Source organism: Stegodyphus dumicola, chromosome 12 (genome assembly GCF_044657685.1).
Source record: "Stegodyphus dumicola isolate Sdum_Otavi_A_Nest chromosome 12, ASM4465768v1".
Lineage (NCBI taxonomy): Eukaryota > Metazoa > Arthropoda > Arachnida > Araneae > Eresidae > Stegodyphus > Stegodyphus dumicola.
This window is the reverse complement of record NC_140779.1, coordinates 56539396-56551415: the sequence shown is the minus strand read 5'-3', so window position 1 is coordinate 56551415 and position 12020 is coordinate 56539396. Positions and strand designations below refer to the sequence as shown.

General features: G+C 32.2%; 1 protein-coding gene across 4 annotated transcripts in view; it reads left to right on the top strand.

Moving 5' to 3' along the window:
• Nucleotides 1-12020, top strand: part of LOC118197446 (uncharacterized) — an 873067-nt gene that overhangs the window by 622232 nt on the left and 238815 nt on the right. The gene's annotated exons all lie outside the window — the stretch shown is intronic.

Below are 12020 nucleotides of genomic sequence, written 5' to 3'. Positions count from 1 at the left end.
GGTCATAGAGGGCTTGATGACATTATTTTACACAGATAATATTTTAAACCTAGATCCTATACCACGCGATTTTTTTTGTGGGTAAGTGCTGTCTTCTGGATACTTTGCCAGCAAACTTACATGCTCCTTCCAAAAATATACCTAATGCCTCTACAAACTATTTCAAATTTACTTTGTTGAAAATTAAACCAGAGGTTCAGTAACGTCCAATCTCAGAAATTAACTTCAGGGTATTTCTTCAAGCATTTTTTGAAAGGTCACTGCTTGTTGTATATAAAACCTGTGTTCTTGCAACTAATCTAAATAGTCTGACTTAACCAGAAAAATTCCACGAACTTTATTGTGTGTGAGTGTCAAGGAGTGCAAGATTGCTTCTGTCGTTGGCAAGAGCTTTGAGCACCATACTTGTGAAATTCGACTTTACTCACTTCCCAATTTTGAAGGAGAGCACCTAAAGTGACGGGTGAGAGGGTTTCTCACCCCTCGTCTTCTACCTCCAACCTCTCGAGAAGACTTTCGGCTCGAAATATATATTGAGTGCCCTATGCCGCACAAGCATTATATATTTATAAACATACAAGCCTTCTTTGGGATTTGAACACCGTTATTAACACCTTTCCTAGCTGGGCGGTAGATATAACATCTTCAACTTAGATCTGCAATATATGTTTTGGATTGTAGTTATAAAGTCTCACTCTTTTTGGAAGCATAAAATGTAGAATCTACATAGGAGACGAAGTAGCAAATACTCTCTATGTCTTTGAAGAATAGATACTGCAGGTGACAGGTTACAGCAGGGCCGAACACTCGGACGGCTTTCAAAGACTAATCGGGTATAGTCCGGGACCCGCTCCATCTAGAGCATAACATGTTTATAACATAAAATATCTACACGACAGATGGACATTGCATGGGGACATAACATAGCTCAGCACAGATATGAGATGGCATAGCATTTCGACGTGACATAGTATAGAATATAGTCATTGCATAGCGACATAACATATTTACAACATTAAATACACAACGTAATGTAACTTGCAAGACAGGTGGACATAGTATAGCGATATAACATAGTTAAACATAGATTATACATAGCATAGAATGGCATATGGACATAGCAGAGCGACATAATATATTGAGGTTACATATTTACAGCATACAATTCGTAATATGGCATGACCTATGCGACAGGTGGACATTGCATGTTGACATATCATAGCGTAGCATAGACATAACATGACACAGCATTGCAACATGATATGACATAGCATAGCATAAGGATTACATATTTACAGTATTAAGTACACAACGTAACTTAACTACTGCAGAAGAAGATTTTAAATAACCTTTTTATTTAAAATAAATTTAACAAGATGCACGCACTCGGTGCTGACAATTCACCACCACCACTGGCGGAACTATATTTAACAGATATTAAAAATGTAACAAATCACAATAAATCTGAATGGCTAACGAGTGGCTCCTTAGTTACCTAAATCCCCAAATCGGCTGCGCACAGCTAGAAGCCCAGCCTAGAATATCAGCATAATCTGATAGGTGTTTAACATCACCTACAGAGCTAATTTCAAACACGCAGCATAAACTCGGAACTAACTCCGCTACCACTACTCACGAACTCTTGAAACGCAGCTTAAACGCGGCTTCTGAAGCAAGTTTAGATTTTGTATCACTACGTCATTGAAAATTTACATTGCGGCAGGAAACTGAAATCAGGAGGGACAGTCGAACTAAAAATAATTGGTTAGAATAAAATAAGGTCTTTACAGTAGTACTACTTAACCTTGCTAAGCTACTGACACCAATTAAAATTTTCAGTGCTTGTAAGAACTTGTGACGCAGTTAATGTACTTTATGAAAAATGCTACAAAAGAGGTTACAGAAAATATTGCTTTTAAATTTTTGAAGATCAGAAAATGAAGGTATATTGCTGATCAATTGCTGATTCAATTGCTGATCTGCAACAATACAGCATATGTAAACAAAAATGAAAGCGCCTTTTTCTAAGGTGAAAATGGGATTTAAAAAGCGTCATATTCTCCTTAAATGTCAGATTCTTTTGGAGTAAAAACGGGTCCCTTTTGACTCTTATGAAAGCAACAAATGCGTGAGAGTTCTTGTCCCCAGAGGTCTTGTTATATTTGAATCATCGACAAAAAATGATATTTTTACGACGATTTCTGGTTTCATTCTAGAAAAATGGAAACATCTGCTACTCTTTGTAATCAGAATGTTCTCCCTTATTTTGAAGTACCACTTTAAATTTACAATTGGAGCCTTTTCCCATATCAAAAGCAGAAGCCTTTAAAGATGGAATCAGAATAGTAAATGACGATAAATAAAATCTTCACAACTTCTTTACAATAAGCTTTTTTTTAGATTTTTCTTGTATTACAAACTTGCTCAAAACGTTATTAATGTTAAATACAATCTTAAAAAACTAAGCAGAGTGAAAATACTGTCGAAATTGAAAAGTATGTCCACTGTGTACTGTGCGGAAAATATGACAGGTATTAAAACAAATAGAATTCGATATAGCTTTTGGAAAGTAAGCTAGCTTAAATGTTATATATTTAGTGTGTAATTCTGAAATTATGAAACTAATTCTAATCGATGGTTTAAGTGATACCTAAAACTATAGTTAATTTTTATATTATAGTTGCTGATGCTTTTCGTATTGTTGAAAATGATATATTTTTATGACCTTTTAATGAACATTTGCATTAATTCGAATTAGTGACCGATAGTTAATTATTTTGAAAACCGCACAGAACAGAAAGTAATAATTTTCCCACTAAAGTTATCACGGTTTTGTGTGCTAATATAAACTCTATAACTTAGTTGTTTTGTCAACAGAGTTATTAATGAAATGAGTAATGATGGCAAAAAAAGGGAAAGCATTAATTACAATGTTAATTTCCTCGAACGCCGTATTTTCATTTATTTTTAAATTTATGTTTTAGATGATGTATTTTGACATAATACTGAGATATTCATTTTATTGAGTGCTGTTTTCATTTAATAAATTGCTTTTTACAAATTAAACAGCGATAACAATAAAACTGCCAGTTCCAGTATAATGAATTGAAAAGGTAAAATACCGAAGTGATAGTTTAATCGATTTGACATTTTTCTTCATTTGGGCTGTCCAGGTTCTCTTTGTCCGTTTTATTTAGGAACTTAATACATTAACGAAATTAATATCTATGTTTATTCAGGCGTTATGCTAATGTTCTCGTTTTAGTTTTTATATTTACTGCAGAGACAGATTGGAATTATATTTTCGGAATTTCAGTCAAGTTCTAAAGAATTAATTAGAGAAACTTGCATCTCCCATTAAGAAGCTTATGTTCAATATCAAAGAAAACAAGTTCTTCGAAAATCCCGAAACGCTTTTAGCTAGAAAATTGTAGATCATATTACAGTTTGCTAGTTATAATATTTGAGCGTAATGGATCAGTCTGGAACTGAAACCTTAGTCTTCGTTTGCAAAAATCTTTCAGCTTTAATGTTTTCAAACTCATTCTTAACACACATCCTCTGATTTTAGAAAATTTTACTTATAAATAAATAATTTAATACTTTATATGTAACATTTTGCTTGAATATGTTAAGAATAAAACTTTCCCAGAAAATGTAGAATAATCGAATTAGTATTTATTTTGTCTTTTAAAACTTATTACACAAAAGGGCTTCTAAATACATAAGCCATAGCGAGGCCATTTAATTTCGCAACTGAAAATTTGCGCATTAATTTGCACCTGTCTGAAAACTTAATCATTAATAGCATGTTACTAAACGGAACCTTGCTGATAAATTAAGATGGTAGCACATTCTTTATGCATTATGCATTATATGTTAATGGTAGCACATTCTTTATGCATTATATGTTAATGGTAGCACATTCTTTATGCAATATATGTTATTATAAGTTAATGTAAGATTGAAAACTAAATAAGAAACATAACGTTTATTTGCAGTACTGTAGTTCGATGATCGATTTAATAAGTATGGTTTACGTTTTTACAAGAGGAATTATCCTTTTATTTTCCTAACAACATTATTATTCCATTAAATGACATAATATGTCGTAGACTCATATGTTTACGTAACGCCAGAAATTGCGAAACATTCCATAAAATCACCAATACTTTTGGATGGTTGTGCTACTATTATTTTTGTGGCACTTCAAAATAGTTATCATTATCTAAGTTGTTCTCCCATCCTCTATAAGTCCTTTGTTCATCTATGGTAATAACTAATTTACTAATTAGCATTTTAATTGATTAGGTTGGCGAAATCTAACTCATTGAAGCCAAGCTACTGGCGAATTTCTGCTCCATTACTGATGACTTCAGAAAAATGAGTTTCAAAACCAAATGAAGCAAATGAAATATTTTCAGAATGTTTATATCTGATATGCTTCATAGCAACATGTTTCGCGCTAAAAGCATTGATCTCTGATAATGTTAGACATTGTTGTCAAATCGGGAGCTCGTCTGTTCAGTGCTCTTGTCATCTGCTATAGCGATAGGCTGGAAGAACTCAAGAATGAACTATCTGATTATAGATGTATATGATAAAGCATATAAGAAAAAACACTAAACATGTAAACTTATGTGATAAAGTGAGCATTAAAGTATAGCATACAGAAAATATACTTGTCTGTATAAAGAAAAGGCTACAATCATTTATGCATTAAAAATTGTATACTTAATTTTTGAAATTTATTTTTTATTTCGCTCAGTTAAACCTGAGTCTGTTTTGAAATTTTAAAACTGGACTGTAGTGAATCCGGATTATAAGGACAATGTAGCAGCGGCAGTGAAAACGGAGCAGCGAGAATAAATTTAAAATTGCATTTCAAAATTAGCACATCTACGGAGAAAGGAAGTCATGATATGCTGAATCAAGTTTAAGGAGAAGCGTGCCTTGCCTTTAAAGTGCGTTTATGAATAATGTAAAATAAATTTGTGATAATCAGCATTTTCTTGAAGTCGCTGCTAAATTTGGTAGGCTTGCGATTCTCGCTGTGATCACAACTTTGAAAATGTGCAGAAAGTAGCCGGAAAAAGCAACAAAGAATATTAAGACGTATAAAGATGTTTCGACACTTTTTCTTGTGAAGAATCTATCGCGTACGCCCACTCTCTGATCTTACGTCCTAAACACACCTAAACGAGCTCGAGTGGAGCTAGTCTCATGGTCTCCATGATAATGCTGGACACATTCGTCACACGTTATGAAACAATTTACAGTCTTTAGAACAGATTTAGTCTTCGGTCATCGACTGTATTAACTTGTATCTTTCTCTATTTGTCTGTTCCTGAACCTGAAAGAGTCCTAAAAGAAGAATGATTTTCTAGTAACATGACGTCCAAAGCGATGCGGAATGTGACGAGGGTCCTCCATGCTATACCGAAAGAAGATATCCGATAAAGAGATTGAGAAATTTAAATACTAATTTCTTTATGCATCTAAATAAGTAAATTTATTCTACAGATTAAACTGCTTAAATATGTTGGTACGATTTAATAAGATTTCCTGTAATTATAATACAGAATAAATTCCGCTTTGTTGTGGTTTTAACAGCACTCGGATTAGCCGTGATTTTGAGTTAATCAAGACCGTCGTTTACGGCGCTATCCGGATAAATCAAGAGCTGTCTCTATTGCCATGCAATAATACTATACAAATATTTCGATATTATTTTTGTATTACTTTCAAATATATAATATGCATATATTTTGAAATTAAAAGATGTTAGAGGCGCCACATTTGAAACTGGAATCCGCAATGTTATAGCTTCGAGGGGAAAGGAATATCTTAATAGAAATATGATTGTAATTTTTAAAGAACAATTTTGAATGCAAATGACATTTGTTCTTTATAAAATGTTGCAAAACAACCGTGAGAATCCATTCATATGAAAGCAGCAAAAACTGCAGTTTCGTGAATTTCTTATTTTCACTACGATATGTTTTTGATTGCCGTTTCTACAAAGTTGATTGTAAAATATGACCATAAACTCGACTTTTCACTGCAACTGTATTTTCTTAAATGTTTATTTCTCACTCAAGTGCATTCAAGTAAATTCCAATTCCCATTCAAGTAACTTTCTCATTTATTGTGTTAATTATCCTCTTGCGTTCATCTTAAACATGAAGAAATGTATTCCAAACACACACACACAAAAAAATTGGTTGTTATGGTAACTTAAACAAACAGTTTTGTACACCAAATCTAATTAAGTCTTCTGAAAACTAAAATTGTGACTGTTTTTTTAAATGATGTTCAATTATGACGAAAACGCTTTGCTATCTCCTCAACTAATTAAATAATCATAAACAATGCTTGTTTTCTCAGTATTATTCAGAGTTCATTTTTATTGAGCTAGTTCGGTGTTATTACGATAATTAATTTATTGCTCTAGGAAGGCATAGGAAAACGAAATTATAATTTAGTCATGTCCGGTATATTTCATTTTAAATGATGTTTTAAGCATGTGTAGTAGATCTACTCAGTTTTCGGTCTTCACAAAATTTAATTATTTTTTTTTAAATTTGTAAACTAATTATTTGAGATAATAAAATAAATATTTATACCTAAGTGTTCGGTGGTTTGAACCCTTTCTCATAAAGTAGAGAATATTTCAAAACTATGTGTTTTGGAGCACATCGTTAGCTAGAAAAATTATGGATTTCGTATTCTGTAATTTCTTATGAAATATCTGATCATCTCTATCCGAATAGTATGGACGATTATGATATTTTGTGTTAGTGAAAGTATAATTTATTTTCTCCATCCTTTCCGCATGTCCTTATGGTGTAATTGGAAGTATGCTCGAAGCATATTCGGTAGGCCCAGCGATCGAATCCCAGTGACAGCAACGCACATATTTCACGTTTCAGCATCGACATAACCTAATGGCTGTACAAGTGGCGCCCGAACTAAAAAGATGATGGACGACAATTCGTTACCACCAGGAATAGTCAACTGAGTCCCCTAATCCCCAGTCTCCATTTAAAAGGAGGAGTATATAAGATATTTTCTCCCTCATTTCCGCAGGCTTTTGTGTCGTAACTGGAAGCACATTCGAAGCGTATTCGAGAGGTCCAGGATTCGAGTCTCGGCGAGTGCACTGCGCATTTTTCACGTCTCCAGCAACAAAGAAATCTAATGACTCTACAAGAGTATTTTAAATCTGGTTATAAAACGTCCTTTATCTTGATGAGCTAGAACAGCGATTAAATACGCTCCGATGGACTGGGATTAAAATTCTGTGTAAGGCTTTTGGTATATGTACCCAGTGCAGGCATTTAAAATCCTCTGGTTCAAAAATCTTTCCACTCATCCTGACTGATTAGCTATTAGCGCAAGTCCCCTACAGATGTACCATGATTGAAATTAAGGATAAGGTACGCATATTGCGACTGTTTATGCGGTACAGGAGTTTAAAATCATCTAGTACGTAAGTAATCTTGTTTTGTCCGATAAGCTCGGCGATTGGTTGAAAACGTTCCATGCAGGTGGTCATGCTAGTACGGTTGTTTAAAATCCGCATGTACAAAAGTCCTCTTCTCAGGCTCACTCAGAATGGTGTTTAGCCGAAGTGTCACTAGGCCATAGCTGGAATTTTTTATAAGGCGTGGCCGTTGAGATTCTTTGTATAACACAAGCGTTTAAAATCCTCTAGTATTCAGATTTTCTCGCTGCGTTAGGTCAGACTGGCGTTAGAGGTATAAATCCTTGCCAGTGGATTAAACTGGGATAGGAGTTTTGGGTAAGGCACTGACGTTTATAATTTTTTACGAGAGGGAACATTTGAAATCTTATGGTGGAAATGTTCTAGAGAGATTGAGGGTACAAAAGGAGAAGTCTTCTTACTTTATCCGTCAAAACTGTGATGGAGGTTAAACAGCAGTATTCTCAAAATACGTACTCAAGGTGTACAGACAATGACAGACACAACTACCCTGATCCGAGGTCATTCATGATGTCTGTAGGTATGGTTAAATGACAGATCATGGTTACGTATAATATTTTCTAAAACTGTTAGAGTTAATATTATTTACTTTGAAAATTCTTTTATTTGGTTTATGTTACGTTATGTCATATGAATATAGCAAAGCACACGAGGTCTACCTGCCAACAGGAAGGATGCCTTCGTTGACGTCTTTATAAGGAAAATTGATCCATATTCATATTATACATGGGGAAACTCACTCAAAACGGCCATGTAGCCAGCCCGTTCCCCTGGGATCGAGCGTAGGTTGAACTCCCAGAATTAAAATGTTTTAACCCACTCATCTACTGGTGGGAGCTTTTACTTGGCAGAATACATTTTCTTTACAATCCAATTTATGGTACGTTTCTTTCTTTATCATTCAGTACCACCATAATCAGACGTATAAATATTTGTAGATGTGTTTAGAATCAGATATGTATAAATTAATGATATCAAATTCGAATTTACTCTTAAAATATTCATGAAATGTATTGAGTTCAACGTATCTTCTTGCTTATTTCAAAAAAGCTACCGCTGCAATCTATTTTTCCTTACGCCAGCACAAACTTTATTTTCCAATATTTTACTTCACCTCCCATAAGTAACTCTCCATTCTGCCATTAAAAATAGATAACAATAGCTGAAGTAGAAACAGCAAGATTTATTTTTAACATTTTGGGGCTTCCGTCCCAGATATTCCGAAACTCCATAGCTTCTTTTCGGTCTCCACTGAGACGTTTACACTGCAAGTTTTCTTGAATTTAGTCCATAAATAATCTCCTTCCTTATATCATCTTTACTTGTCTGCAGGAGGAATTCAATCCATTGTGGCTTAGTGGGACATTGTCAATCGAAATACTGTCCATTTTATTCACTCTGACAGAAAAGTATCATTTAATATGGAATAGAAAGGTATTTTTAGGTGTACCCATATCGATATTTTTATCTATGTACACCTGTCTATGTATCTATGTTTTCAGTTAAATTAAAGAAAATGGAAATATTTTGTTGTCAAACTGACTGAAGGAGTATTTACTATTTATAATGAATATTAGCATGGTGCCATTTTGCAAATGTTACGTAAATTAGAAATCATGTACGTTAAGTTAATAATATTGCAAATTCATCGAAACTCATATATACAAACAAATATTCACAGCAACAGACAATATTAAGCGTAATTTAAAACCAACAATTTATAGCTTCCAACTTCAAAATGGAAGACTTAATTTAGTTTAAAAAACAGTAAATTTATTAATTATTGAAATGGACTGTGACTATTGCCATATAAAATCTAGGATGATGCTTTGTTGTAAAATAATTACTCAAATCCGAAAACTATTTCCAACAAAATTAACCTTGAGGAATACACACAATTTTGGGTTTTCATGTATTTTTTCCGGTGCTAGTTATTCATCTGAGAATCTAATTAAGATTATTAAAGATTTCATAATGGCAGTCTTAATATTTTGGAATATACAGTTAGCATATACTTTTATTAGAATTCACAGTAATCTGACAATCTGTTTGTGATCATTACCAATATAAATTCTTACGCTTGTCAATTCATGAGCAACCGAAAAATTGAATTAATTTTTTTTAAATCATGACGACATTAAAAGTGGAAGTTACATTGTCATGTTGGTTAAAATATTTTTCTGTTTCGCATGAATGTTTCAGGAAGAAGTGATAGCATGTGTATTTATTTTTTCTCATAAAGTTTTAATGTACTTTTGGGAGAACGCTTTACACTGAATAACTGTGAAAACGAAAGAAAAAAGAACTTCGATTTTTTTTATGGTTACCACCAATTACATTACAAGTTTCTGCAGTAAGGAAGATTAAAATTCCTAATATTCTCTTCCACTTAAAGATTGGAAGGGAGGAGAAGCAGTCATCAAAACCATTTGGTGACGATTTATCGTCCACCACGTTTTTTAATCGGGACTGCTGTGGAGTTATTTAGATTTTCGAATCCAAGAAACTGGAGAATTCCTGGCTTTTCCAAGATTCGTATGCTGGCTCTTCGTAATGCTAACTAAATTCGCTATCAATTATATGCAGAAGGCATGCAGTAAGAAACATAAAAATTCCTTACAATATTCTAACATACTATCTACTATTTTGCATACCCACAGAAAATATGTGCCCGCAGAAAATATATAAAAAAGTGCATATTTTCGGACTTTTTCATACATTCATTTTTTACTTAATTTATAGTTGTTTTCATTCTAACAAGGTTTAAGCAAGAGGAAAGATGCCTACAACGTTTTGTTTGATAACAACGTTTTGTTTGAAACTGGGCATTTATTTTTTCCCTAAAGTCCATATATATCATATAGATAAACAGCAGAAAAATGCATATATATCTTGCTTTCTTGAATAATTCTTCACAGAATATGTAATCAATGTTTAATAATTATTTATTAATATAATTCACATGCATTAAGTATTCTCTGTTAGTTAACGTTTGTTACATTATTATTTATGTACATTATTAGCATTAGTTATACTTAACTTCTGGTTATAACTGCTGTTTTAATGAAAACGCATCTATTCATTATGTAGTTGTAAAAGAAATAAACAAAGCTACATGTATACTGACTTTACTTTATTTACTACACTAAATAAGTTTATTTGCAAAGTAATGTTTTCTCCCTATTACAGGGAAAATGCAATGACTAAGGATACTACGAAATCTGGGGAAGACGTATACAAAATTTAGCATCAATAAAAATAAATAACTACTCCTATAACAAATAATAATGTTTAATTTCAATAAACCGACATTTTCCACAATTTCGCTTTTAGAATAAATGTTCTAGTGAGTCAGCTAATTTATGTATTTGTTTTTCTCATACATTATTCGTAGAATCTTGAGAATAAGAATAATTATAGAGACAGATAACTTAACGCTGAATATTATTTTAATAGTTACTAATTTGTGCGTGAATTTGAATTACCTGTGTGTGTCATAAATTATTTTTTGGTCGCTTAAAAATATCTTAGCTACATTTGTATTCAAAAACATGTTAAGATAAACTTCAAAACTTTAGCTTTTGAAAACGGACTTCGCTCCTAAATGTAAATATTAGAGTTTCTTAAATTTTTCGGATGGGCTGATTTCACATTCTGTGCTTGCAAAGTTTAGGGATTAGAATTCTTTCATTGACGTACAGAGTTGTGGGAAAAAATCAATATATGAAAGTAAATGGTATAATGACCAGACAACATGTTAGAAGAAGATTATGATAATAATAATAAAGACATGTTTTATTATTCATAACGAGATAGCAATTCTTCAAAATATGATAGAAATGCTTCATCTATTAAATAATTCAATAAATGACTTGTTGGGGGAACGAATTGAAATTCTGAAAAAAAAAATCTAAATTAAGATTAATTTTTATAGTAACTGAATAATGTTTCTAGTTAGGTCTTTCATTACTAAAACTGATATGTTATAGTAATATATTTAATTTATTTATTTCAATATTCATTTCAGTTTTCACATTTTGAATCAGAAAACTCTCCAATATTCTCAATACATATTATTAAATAAAATAATGGGTTTTTTTTCATTAATATTACTAAACTGCTTTTCAATATCAATAACAACAGAAAAACTTTTTAAAAAAATGAGTTCTTTTCTCCATTCCGAAACCGAATCTTAAAATATTTTTGAATCTTTTATGCTTAACTGTATGGATATTAGGATGAGCTTAGAAAAAAATCCGTATTTATCTGGATGATAAAAGTCAAATTCTATGAATTAAGTATATAACTAAAGCCCTTAACACTGAAGTTCATTTATATTCAAAGTAGTCTGACTAAAATAATTTTAGTAACAGTCAAAATTTATTATTGTTTCGAAAATATTTTGAAATAAAAGAAAATGTAAAATCAGGAAAAATATGCTTTTCAACATATAATCTAAATAAAAGCTGAATTGTTTTCAGAAATTTAAGATCACGGAACAGGAATGCGTACG